Here is a 13615-nt window from a genome sequence, read left to right on the forward strand (position 1 = left end):
CTATCACTACTGGATGGAAACTCTGTAGCTTAATATTTATCTTCTTTTTATGGTCCATCTTATAGAAATTGATTATGTTAAACATAATTTTTCATTGAAAATAATTTTCTAAGTAGTATGGGGTGGAGATCCTAGCATTAAAAGTCTAGTTCTGAGACTCAGATGTAACAAAACACAGAACTTCGGAGAGTGTTTTGTAAAACTTTTCCCTTTTTGAAATGACATTTGACAGAATTAACAAGACACCCCTTATGATTTGAAATGGGTCACAATGATAGAGTATAGCAAACATTTTAAAACCTACCAGCATGAAAGTACTACCAATAAAGCTTGTGAAAACTCACATGAGAATACTGTTTCAACTACCAGCCTCACTCTTTACATGCTTCCCTTGTTGCATCACACCCAAGAAAGAAAAATTTTAATATAAAATTATGCTATTACTATACCTGTTTTGCACATGAACTGTCTGTAGGACTCCAAGAAACCAGATGTTTTCTTTCTATTTCACTGCCTGCTTGGCATTTCTCCAGACAAGGCCCTTTGCAACACACTGGCAGACCACGTATCAGGCTTTCCACCTGCAATCCACAGAGGCCGTGACCTGGACGTGTACTTTCCTCACCCACTCTGAAATCAGGGTCAGCTTCATGTTACTGCCCATTGCCAGACGAAATCCACCCTGTTGAGATGAAATAGGGTGGATAGTTACACAATGCACTTTTGTGTGTCTTAGGATTACAAACAAATACACAAATCCAGCTATGTATGGTATAGGAAAGGCTGTGTTTCAGCCATTAGCTGTGTGGAGATTCTCTGCTCCAAGCAGGAAAAGGAATGAAAATAAAACTTTTTTTTGGTATCCCAGTCAACAGACTTAGGACTCAATAGCTGGTATTTGCTGTGCTTTGATGTGCTTTTTAAAATAGAGCCGTTTGTTAAGACACATTGATTTCTTCCCAGAGGTCTTAAAGAAAAAAAGAACATTTGAAATGTTTGTTATTTCATTTGACTTGGAGCACTTCCTGAAGTTTCTTTTTGTTTCTGTAGGATTTTGACCGTGAAATGTTTAGTCCTTTTGGGTCTCAGTTGATATTCTGACTTTTCTGAAATCAAATTATAGATAAATTTGTTCTGTTTAATAACATGGGTTTCTGAAGAACAAACTTTGTGAACAGCTATATATTTTAACATAAAGATGTCTATACAGCTAAATTTCTAGGTGGATAGAACTTTCTGACTTCCTGTAGAGTATTTAGGGATTGAAGTATCTCACCATTTATTCCACTCAGCGTTGAGGCTCAATGTCTGCAACAGATGTAACATAACTAGCTGTTATGTACTAGCAACCATCTTTGAGAAAGGAGATTAAAAGCAGCCCTCTCAATTTGAAACTACAGGAGAACTAAATGTCAGCACAATAGAGGTAAATTGGAATTTAACCAGGACAACATGGAATAATCTCTTATTATTGCACAAAGTGATGATGAGTTTTAGTCAAATCTGTGCATCCAGGGTTTCTTACAGCCATGTCTGAGTGCAAATCCATGCTTTGAGGGATAACCTGTTACTAATAAGTTACTAGCAATAAGGCTTTGGAGTAACTTGCTAACCACTTCAGACGGTTGTTGTACTGGTCAGGGAGTTTCACAAGAAACTCCACAAAACAGTGGGGATACTTAAGTGTGGCAGTATGTTTTCAAAGAAAGATTGAAAGACATACATGTGACATATATTTGGTATGAAAGAGCAGTAAAGGTTCTTAAAAAGCCTTTAGGTGAAAATCCTCTGCACCTTTTATTTGTCTTGAACTGCTTATTTATTTTCAGTTTGGATTCACGTTTTTTACAGCATCTGAGTTCAAACTAAACTGCTTGTATTAGCATGCTTATCACTTCAAATTTGAAAGAATTTCCTTTAAAGAGTCTCTTGTTGTTGGTTCTGCATTTACCTCACAGGACTAGGTTAAATTAAGTTTCCCTGTTTCTTCTTCAGCATGTGCACAAAACAAGAGCCACAACCTGGCTGTAGTTGTGGGAGGGTGTTTAATTAGGAATAATGAGATGAAATTAAGAGAAGGAAATTTTAGGATGGATGTCAGGAAAACCTCTGTCACAGCAAGATATTTCAAATTGTGAGATAGTCTCCTAGAGGAAATGCTGAAAACAAGCAAGCCATGCAGACAGAAGGGTGTTAGGCATGAGCTAATGCTTATATTCTACATCTGCATTTCATTGCCTGGAACTGCATGACACTGCAAGTTGAGATCTAACCAGAATTATGACAATCCATAACAGCATGAGCATACAAGCCCTCCACATTCATCAGGGAACCACAGCACCGCTGGAGTTAGTGGAAATGCAAAGACACTCACCAGGCCACTTCTAGCATTTCTTGTTGGTTACAAAAGGAACATGTCTGTAGAGACATGACTGTGCAAAAGTAGAGTTGCATTTCCACAAATCTGCATATCTCCTTGTGGTCTATTTCGACTGCTGTAAGAACGGTGAAAAGTTAATTTCAAGGCACTTTGCTTGGAGCCAGTTCTCTTCCGTTTGGAGGTTATAGGTGGTGAATTTTAACTTCAGGAAATGTAAGTATACAAAAGATTAGTAAAACTAATGAAAAAACCAATGTTGCTGCCTCTGAATTTGGCTCTTAAATGAGCTTCGTGGCCTTTCCAAGAGCACTTTGTTTCAACAACAAAAGTGTTGTGTCCCACTTTTCCTGAACTGGAACTACTGTGGTATTGAAAATACAAAAAGACCACCAGCCCTGAGATGTCTGTGCAGGGGCATTCCCCATTATGGAAAAAGATAGAACTCATCTGATGCCATGAGTATGTTACAAGCCTTCCTATTTCTTTTTCAGATTTCTGTTGAAAGCACGGAAATACAAGGGTCAACCTAGCACTTCACAGCAAAGCAGCATTTGCACTGTATACTATGAAAATCACAACCGTTCCTCTGCTAATTGTTAAACATTCATAGGTCATTAGTGAGTGAGAGAGTGGTTGTTTTTCTCCTGGATATGCTCTGCAGTATGTCAGTAGTTATCTAAATATGACCCCTAGTGTTCAACTTGCATGGTAATAATTTAAGAAAATTATGGTCATTATTAGACTTTCCTTAAGAAGTGGGTCATCCTTTCTGGTCATCATAATATCTTACCCCCCAACAAAAAAAATTTCACTACATTATTCCTGCTCAAGCAGCAAAATTTGCTGAAGGCGCTTTCAAAGCATAGAACACTGAAGAATCACTTGAGGATTTTAGACATAATTGTTACAGGCAGGGAATAATCTATATTGAAAAATTGGATCACAATATTTTCCCGTCTGCATAAAAAAAGTTAAGTAATGAAACTGTTAACGGTAGAGTGTCAGTGGAAGCAGTTGTATACTGCTATGCATTGCATTACAGGGACAGTGATGGAGACTCTGTGGTACAATGGCTGGTAAAAGATGGCTGGTAAGATAGGACTTTTTTATTTTTGTTTCATTCTTGATGTTGTCAGTAATTTTCTGGTATGCTTTTCATTAGGTCTTTTAACCTCTGTGTTCATGTGTTTTCCTCTTGACAAAATGCACAGATACATTCTTTCCTTTGAGGTTTGTGAGATTTGTGTCTGTAAATTTGCATGAAATTTTGGATAAAAAGCAAAATAAAATTGACTTGCTACCTGGTATTTTTTAACTACAGTAAAAGGCAGAAAGAAAAATCTACACATATTCTATTTGCTTTAAACAATCAGAGACACAACATGGGACCATAGCCTGCAGAAGGGTGCAAGACCTTTAGATACCTCTGCGAGTTACATGATATTAAGGGAGGAAGGGAAAAGGTGCAGTGCTTTAAAGTCCAGGCTGCAGGTGTCTAACACCTGGTCTGCTCTGAGAAAGGATTGACACAGTTAAACTTCTGCTTAGCAATGTTCCTTTCTTCTTGCTCTGATATTTGCTATATTGCCACATGTTCTTTAAAAGGACAATCAGTAACAACCTGGCCAAACAGAGGTCATTGAAAGCTTGGAGAATCAGCAGTGACAAACTGTTTTGCAATGCAGTCCTTTGCTGATTGTTTTAAAGTATGTGAGTCTGTGGATACAAACAAGCGATTTATCACATCATGATATAAAGCATTATGTATGACATGTATTGTGAAAACGTGTAATATAGAACCTCCTGCTTTCTGATTGTGTTTGTTAGCTCTGAGCACACAAGCATCTTGCAAACTCTACTCCTTTGCATCTTGTTCAGATAGGGAATAACTCCAATAGATTAATTTCTTCTCTCATCTGAACACCTTAAGCATTAATGTATATATTGTATGTGCTCTCAGAGCCCTGTGGTTTATTTGCTTGAGTATTGCTACCACCAGAAAATCAAAGCCACTTCAGATCTGGCCTACAGATTGCCTTTACACTATGCTGCTTCTTACAGTCTTGTAAGAAATAGCATACCTTCTTGTTATGTGAATGTTTCTTTGTGCCTATTCAAATTTGATCTCCCCAGTAGAAAAGCATACATCTCCTGAGGGCAGAAATCAGATATTATTTTTAATTTCAGTGCCATACTCCTCTTGATGCTTTTGAGCTTAAAAATGGAGTGTTACCATTTCCCATTGCTCCTGTCTTGATTGCCCATGGCAGTGAGGCAGGAAGCAGCTCCAAACTGTTACTTTGAAAATTTGGTGGTGGATGTTTTAAAGGCTTTCTTCTTTACGGCTTTTTCCTAGATTCCTCCTGCCAAAATGGGGAGGGACCACAGGAGCATGCACAATCCTTGCATATAGATGTGAACCAGTCTGCTTATGCCAGAGTGAGCATGGTGTTCAAGGCTGGAGTTTATTTTTTCCAGTCAACATAACCAGTGTCCTTTCTGGGTGCATGTGGTTTGAGAAACCTTTGCCTCCTTAGGGCACACAGTTCATGGGTCACATCCTTCAAACTGCCTGTGGCACTAGAACCAGAGCAGGGTTCAATAAGGACACTATTTGTGGTGGCTTTCCCTGCAAGGCAATACTGTGCTACAGAACTAGAACTGAGGGGTCTGCAAGGAAGATTACCCACCCTGATGATCCCTCTTGACCTGACATGACAAGGTGCTATTACAACCAGTGCTGGTGCACCACTGTGAGTGTAAGTGTAAAAGGAAAAAAAGAAGGGCCAAGTACAACTTTAGGAGAAGGTACGGCCCCAAAGACAATTGGAGGGCATTGTCATCAATAGGATATGCAGGGTTCACTGTGCAGAGTGAGACTAAGTTAAAAAGCATCGTCTGCACAGGATGCCGGCTCCAGGACCAAAATCTGCTCTTACGGTGTCAAGGGATTATGGCTAGGATCTATGGCTCAAATCAAGAGCTTTTAGGGAAATGCAGTCTGCTGCAGAAATACAAAACTATTTGATCAAGGACAGGTCCTGACACTTTGCCATTGAAAGGAAACTTGCTGTAGGCTTCAAAGGAAACAGGAAAAAGTCCCTCCTGTCTTTCTCTTGCTTTAGGAAAGGGTGATGAAAAACACTCAAAGCAGCAGCAAAATTAACACATTTGGATGTTATCAGCAGAATCTGCAGTTCTGTCCTCTGGCCCTCTGTCAGGATAGCAGGCAGTCAGCAGGGGTTTTCTGCATACCAAGCATTCCCAAACATTGTGGAAAAATCTTCCCATCCTTTCTTTCCTAAAGCTTCCAGTTTTCCAAACATTGATTGAATGTTGGCAATGTGTTTCTGACTGCTTGGACACGGACCTCTTTGTGCTGATACACTGCAAGGTGAAAGGAAAGCTTTTTTTTTTTTAGATGATAAAAATGGCAGGGCTTCAGTTCTCACTTTCTCTCTGTCCGGAACTTCTAGCGCTGATGAGTGTTAATCAGACTGTGAGTGTATCTCTAACTGTTGTAATTACTGTTGTGTCTTTTGTAAAGGTCCTAGATCAGACCCCCCCAAAAAAAAAATTACTGTCTTTTTTTAATATTTTCCAGTTTCCTATAAATTGCAGAATTTGTGAAAGTTTTGAACACATTTGTGCTGCTCTCTTCTCATGTGCTGGTTATCTCTTACTTGTCTGTGCCTTTGCCCAAGTGCTGAACTGTTGTGACTTTCTTGCCTCAGTCCAGCACAGCATCCGTGTTGTGCTTATCATTGTTAATGCCTGATAATGACAATAGTTGTGACTAAGGCAGGGTGTAAAATATTATAGCAGAGACAGGTCATACAATATCCCATGCTGACACTGCAAAGCCATGTTCTCTCTTATCCAATGACTGGAAGTGCCTCTAACATTTACCAAAATTTTGGTTCTGCCAACATGTGTCTGCTGTGAATCTGGTCAAACATCTCCATCACTGGAAGGGATGCAAGATCTGTGGGTTGTTTGAACAATTTCTGTCCACAGCTATCTCCCTGCCTGTCCCTGAGAACCCTCATCACACTGAGAAATGGAAAGACTGCATTAAATCATGCATTAAATTTTGATGACTGGAGATAAAAATTCTACTACAGATTGAACAGTTTAATGTTTAGAAGCAGACAAAGCACAAAAAATATATTTAAGGTATATATGAACTTCTTTAAAAGGGATTGATTTGATTTCTTTCCTTTTTTCCTTTTCTGCCATAGTGCTTTCACACTTCCAGAGGTTGTAATACAACTTCTGAAGCCTGCACTTTGGCTCTGGAAGAAGGAAAAGATAATTTGAATGGATGGATTTGTTATTTTGAGTTTGATTGAAAGGCTCTGCTCATATAAATTAAGTTGTGCTGACTTATACCAGAATATTTGGCCCAACAGCTTAGTATAACATCACATATGGCATACTCTCTGTGATTTGACAGTCGTTTGCAGTTCTGTTATAGTGCAAACCACAGTTCGTTAAATAAAGCATAAAAACTATATTTTTCTCAAGTTCCAGAAAAATGAACAGATAAAGTTTGAAAATAACGAGTACAAAGTGGTTATGTTCAGCATTAATAATAAGAAAAAAAATTTTTACAGAAGCAGAGCCTCTGTACATCTTTTGGCTGGAGATTGGTGGCACAGATAAAACTTAATGTCACAGAAAGCAGGATGTCCTGGAGCAATACAAATGAGAAAGACATGTAATTAGAGCGGCATTGCATTCAGTCAGAAGGTCAAGTTCAGTGTAATGTTTTCCATTAAACAAGATCAGAAGTTATATTGTCCTAAGCCTGTACATTTCACAAACAATTTAGAACTTCATTAGCCTGCATTACTTGCGCCTCTTTATAGCGTACGGCTTGGAACAAAGACTAATGCAGATCTTAGGAGTCTGAGGACTTTGTGGTACTGGGCCAACTCTGAAAGTCAGTCCTTCAGTAGAAGGTCTCTATATAAAGTTCAGTTTTAAGGTAAACCTGAGCTTAAAACAAAAACAAATTGCTGGATTATTTTTCATTCATCTTGAGTGAGGTGAAGAGCTGGTGGCACCTCTGAGGAGCATGATGGGTGGGTGAGTGCATAGCTTCCCTTCCTCCCCTTCCCTTCCAGACACTCATCTCCAACTTTTGTGCAGAATTTGCTTTAAAACTGTCTTCAGAACAGCAAGGTAGGAAACCACAGGGGGAGTCTTATGGCATTTTCTTGAAAATAGCTGATTCTGGTTCTCTCTCTTCTTGCCTGGGAAAGGTACCTAGAAAGACCTTCAGGAGGCAGTCTTCTCAAGCTCTCACAATCCAGATGTTTTCTGATTCAAGATTCATTATCTTCTGTCCATAACACTTTGATAAGGTTTCTGTTTTGATTTTTTGGTGTAACAGTCCAAGTGATCAAGTTCAGAAAATACGCTTAGTGGTTAGAAGGAAAATAAGGGCTCAGACATTCAAGTTCTGCTTCCCAATCAGTCACTGACTCAACTTAGATGATCGATGTCACTCCTTATACTTCTTTTTTTTCCTTATACCACAAAATTACTTACTTGCAGACTGTTGTCTAAATGCTTAATTTATTCATGACCATGAAGCCCTTAAAAATCATCAAATGAAGGGCATTATGTAAATGTGACATATTGATATTCTTCTTACTTATTACTCATCGTAACTGAGAATGGAAGGAAAGATAAACATTGGGATTAAACTGTGTTGTTAAAAATAGCCAAGAAGCGTATTTCCAAAACCATAATTTCAAGGTTAGCTATTTTCCTTTAATACAAAGGACAGATCTGACCTGCAAAAATTAGGGCCTGACTCAGTCAGCCCTCCTGCATGTAGCTAAATTCACTGTGACTGGGTAGTTAACTAGATGAGAAAGCAACTGCAGAATAAGATCCTTAATATTTTCATTGCCCACATTAAGGTTTTCATTTCAATTAGTTACATTAATTTAAATATTCTGTATGTTATATCTTTGAACTATTCATACAATTGATGCTAATGAGTCTTAAGAGCTCACGACATAGAGTTACTACAGGCTTTTAGCTTTGATTCTGATGTTTCATTTCGTATGATTTCCACCTAAAAAAACACTGTATGTTTAATCTAAGTAGGCTCTTTGTACAAGAACATCTAACTGATTTTCATGTATTTCACTGATTGCCAACCATTCTTGTTTTGGGAGTTTGATGAGGAGGTGCTGCTAAACTCATGCATGCTTGACATTAAATAATACAATTGAGATATTGAGAAAAGAAATTATCCCATTTAGATTAAATAATATCTTTGCTTTGAAAAGTTGTCTGGATTTGACAGAATTAGAATCAGAGTTTCACTAAAGCTATTATACTTTAGAAGATAAGAATGACAGGATTTCTGAAGCCCATGTGTTGTCAGGCTGACCTGATGCCTCTAAATCTATCAATTTAGTCGTGTGAGATAGGGAAAAGGGTAATAAAATTCATTGATATGATGGGGACATGACCTTGAGCTGAATGGAATAGGTGAGTAGACTTAGACTAGTTCTGAGCAGTTTCTTTGCACTGAGATGCCATTTGGAATCATTAGACTGTCCCTGACAAGACTGGAAAAGGGCTTGCCACATTGTTGGAAAAAGTCTGGAGACAAGTGGCCCAGAAACACATACACTATCTCATAAGGACCTTTTCTAGGGAAGCTGCCTAAAGGTATTTTCCATCTACATTATCCTACAGAATAGCTCCAGATGAAGGTGGATATTTTGCATGTCTTTTTTGTCCTCTTTTTATTTAGGAAAAATTTATATCCAGCTGCAACTCTACACTGAAACATTCACAATTTCGTCTTCATGTCAGACTTCGGCTCTCCTATTATGATTTGCACAAGATATGGTGCTAAATTTAGACATAACTTTTGGAAGAATACTGTGATGTGAATCCAACTGTTCATTTTTTTCTCTTTTTCAAAGTTGCTTAAACTATAAGAAGCAGAAAAAAACCTTAAGTGGACTACCAACCTACTTAAATCATTTCAGCCCTCTCATTCTACTGGTTCCTCCAACAGAAGTTGTGCATCCTCCTTTTCACAGGTCTTCTATAGTCTTTTGGTCTCCCATTACAAGATCAGCTCCCACATCTGATCACTCATGATGCTCTTACAGTGCGCCCGTGCTGGATTTTCAGCACAAACTCTTTTCTGCTTGTCACAGTTGTCATCAGTTATACCCAGCTGGCAACTAAGCCCCACGCAGTTGCCCGCTCACCCTTCCACCCGTGGGATCAGGGAGACAATCGGGAAAACAAAATTGAGAAAACTAATGGGTTGAGACAAAGACACTTCTATAGGTAAAACAAAAGCCATGCACACAAGCAAAGCAAAACAAGGAATTCAGTCACCACTTCCCATAGGCAGGCAGGTGTTCACCCATTCTCAGGAATGTAGGGCTCCAGCAAGCATAACAGGGTTTTGGGAAACGATATTATTCCAAATGTTCCCCTCTTCCTCCTTCTTCCCCATCTGTATTTGCTGAATATGATGTCATATAGTATGGGAAATCCCTGTGGTCATTTGGGGTCAGCTATCCTGGCTGTGTCCCTTCCAACTCCTTGTGCACTCCCAACCTTGTCACTGACATGGTGGTATGAGAAGCAGAAAAGGCCTTGTTGCTGTGTAAGGGCTGCTCAGCAATAACAAAAGCATGTCTGTTATCAATATGTTTCAGCAGAAGTCCAAAACACTAGCCACTTTAAAGAAAATTAACTCGATGCCCAAAAACAGGACACTTCTTTATGTTTTGTTACTCTTTATATCTCTTAGAGGTTCTTCTGGTCTGCCTTGGATCAGTCTAATCATCTGTCTTCTTGACTGTGGCATCTACAACAGGTGGGTTCTTCTCCCTTGTAGTTCACTTCTGACAATATTAATTTGTTTATTTTGTCTAACATCAAGTGCCAATTTTTTAATAGTGAAGTCTCTGTTTGTACACTATATAGCTGTAGGTTTTGGGTCATCAGTTTGGTTTTGGTTTCCTTAACAGGAACATTACCTACAGGCAAGATAACTGGAGAAGAGCACCAAGGCTAAATAGCTGTCACTGCTATCATTTACTGAATGAACGACACATGGTGAGACTTCAGGAAAATCAGTACGTAGTTACACTGTGAAATTAAAAGAAGAAATAAACAAGGGAATGGAGAAAAGAGGGAGAAAAAGAGGAATAGGACAGAACATTACTAAGGAAGAGTACAGGAGAAATGAAAAACTATAAAAGACAAGAGCGAAAGAGGTGAGCTGGAGTTGAAGTAAGAACAACAGGGAGCCTGGGGAGAAGGCAACAGGAAAAAATCAAGTCTGTACAATCTCTAAAAGCTCATTTCACTGAGGTACCTGAATGTCAACCACTATATTATGAAGCTGAGCTCATGGATGTTAGGCATTTTGCCATGTTTTTTCACATACTTTTAAAGACTCAAAAAGCTATTTCCACCTACCCACAAGCACTGCTTATATCAGCCCAGCCTGGATCTTAGCTGACAGTATCCCTGTCCTGGGAGACTGGTGGAGTTCCTGTATTTCCATCCACACCCTCCATCTACTTCTTGGTACAACACAGCTAATTCTTAAGACACTTTTTTGTTCAGATACTCCCATTCTTTCTTCTCCCAATTTCTCCTGTACAAACAACAGATTGCATTGCATCTGACATGTCGGTTTGATCTACAAAGGGAAAAACAAACCAAAAATGCCGCTTTTCTTTTCCTTTTGTCAGGCCTCCCGTGCTTCTTTTGGCAGATGTTTTTTTCTTGAACTTCCTTCTAAAGATTTCTGTTTCATTTTCTCTACAGCTATTTAACTTGGTTTTCTACTGACTGCCTGTGTTTTATCATTTTTACAGTGCTTTACAGACACCCTGCTAATTCTTTCATTCTCTTTTGAAGCAGTGAGACATTATTCCCATTTCACACACAAGGAAAAAGAAGGAGGGAGGCTGTGAAGTTCATAGAAAGCACTCTGCCTGCACCTGACCACAAAACCACAATATCGTCTCATATTATTACTGTAAGCAATATTCTATGTCAGCTTCTCATTCTCAAATTTGTCCTTCTGAGTATCCTGGACACAAAGACTGCAGTGCGTATGTATTGTAGTCATGAACAACTTCTTTAAGCCTGGAGCACAGTGACATTCATAGTGAGGAGACACTCAGTGAACCTCCTATTGCCTGGCAATAAAAGCACAAAATCAACTACAAGTACTGCACCCTGGGGTGCAGTATAAACTGTGCAGAATAAACTGTGTTGCTTCTCTCTGCCTTTTTGCAAGAACAGTGCAGTCTTGGATGCATGAAAGGCTTGGGTTGGTGATTTGTTTTGGGTTTGGTTATTTTTTAATTCTTTGACCAGATGAAAGTGGAGAGAATTTTCAACAAATGCCGCGGCAGAGCAGAAGCTACTAGTTCAGCTTAAAATACCTGAGTTGATTTCTGTAGAAGATTATTTGAAATACTAATACCTGTATAAGTACATATTTTCAGATCAAATAATATAACTTCCTTTTTTGGTCAAATTGTGTTCCAAAATGTTGTTGTGGCTATCACAAAATTAAATTGCAGCCACCCTTCTAAACAAAAAAGCAAACGAGTCTCCCCACACACATCCTCCTGTCCAAAACAAAAATTCTGTTATATGTTGATTTCAATTCAAAACTAAAACCTATGAATTTTTACACATGTATGGAGTTCTCTTTATATAAGCTATTCCCTTTATACTTCATAAGTAAGATTGCTTTTTTGCACGCTTAAGCAAAAACTGAATTTTATAATTAGTACCATAAATGGTCTCACAACTGGGAACAGAAACAACTTTACTGCTATAATCTCACTGCTTCATAACAACTGAGTAACATGGATTAGATTTAATTTACTTCTGCGAAATCCTTAAAGGAAATGGCACAAACTTAAACTGGCTAAATAAATTTGAGAAAAATTGATTCTTGGACATTACAGCAAAAGGAACTGAATTCTTTGATTGAATGGCTTGATCTTATTGATCCTTTACTAATAACATATTTTTGATAGTGTTTTATTTTTGAGATGTACAGAATTCTTATTCCCCTCACAGTAATCTACATTCCATTCTTCTCTGAAATTATCTATAGAAAAAAAATGTTTGTTCTTTTGAAGTATCTTTTTTTAGCAGAAGGATTTTTTTTAAATGTCTGTTCTGTAGGGTGGTGGAAAAGGCTACTTTTTCTCAAAAAATATTATAAACACTCTGGAAGGCAGATGATTTGATCAGATGATCAGTAATGAAATTATATGTCGTGAGCAAGTGGGGTTTTTTTCAGCAGTTGTGTTTTTCACTTTAACGTATAGTAGCACTTTTTGCATTATTAGAAAAGAATAAGTTAGAGGTATCACCTGTCTGACATTATATGATTGAATCAGTTCTGTAGTTGAATCACTATCATTACTAGTGATTCATTGACAATTGCTACTCAAGAATAATGAAGAATATGCTTAATTCATCATTGTACATCTAATACACTTTTTTTTTTCTGATTCATCCAGTGTTTAATGATATTCATATGTCAAAACACAGAACACCTTTTCCCTAGGCCTTCAAAGTTGAATTTATAAAACACTCATGCATAAAAACAGATTAAACAACCTGAAAGGAGGTGCTGTGTGTCTCTAACACAGCTCTACAACACATTGATGTAGAGAGGAGCTCTGTGTGAGAGTCCAAATTAACACTCTTGGCAGTAGAAAAATACTGACACAAGATCTCTGTGGCTTTCAGAGCTTTTCTGAGGTCACATAAATTGAAATAAGATAATTAATACATTTTCTAAATTAACATGTAATTTCAAAGATTAAAAAAACACAGTGGCAGGATCTGAAATCCCGTAGTAGTCCTTGTCTTCACAGCTGTAAATGTATTGCTTTTTCTATCTGTCTCTAATTTTCTATATGTCTCAAAACAATTACTGTACATGTTATTCCAGAGGTCCTTATAGATAACACATTTCATGTTAACATTTTCTATGGGAATAAGTTAGAATTACATTTGGCCCTGAGGAATTTGCACTGTACCTAATTCTGAGCATAGTGTTTTTCTGTGCTGAAAAAGAGACACTGTCTCTTAGTAATTTCTGCAGCAAGCAGGCTCTTGCAAAATTTCACCAATAATTTGGTGACTATATGGCAACCTCTATACAGTTGTTTAATAAGTATTCAAACAAGTTCA

The 13615-nt window shown here is 38.0% G+C and overlaps 1 protein-coding gene across 1 annotated transcript in view; it reads right to left on the bottom strand.

The window, feature by feature from the left end:
* The window catches only part of ZNF366 (zinc finger protein 366), a 70272-nt gene that overhangs the window by 54322 nt on the left and 2335 nt on the right, over window positions 1-13615 (bottom strand). The window contains exon 3 of the mRNA XM_039384543.1: window positions 450-682. The gene's annotated coding sequence lies outside the window, so the exon portion shown is untranslated. The remainder of the gene's footprint in view (window positions 1-449; window positions 683-13615) is intronic.

This window comes from Pipra filicauda, unplaced genomic scaffold, assembly GCF_003945595.2.
Source record: "Pipra filicauda isolate LSUMZ 115617 unplaced genomic scaffold, ASM394559v2 scaffold35_size7292922_pilon, whole genome shotgun sequence".
NCBI lineage: Eukaryota > Metazoa > Chordata > Aves > Passeriformes > Pipridae > Pipra > Pipra filicauda.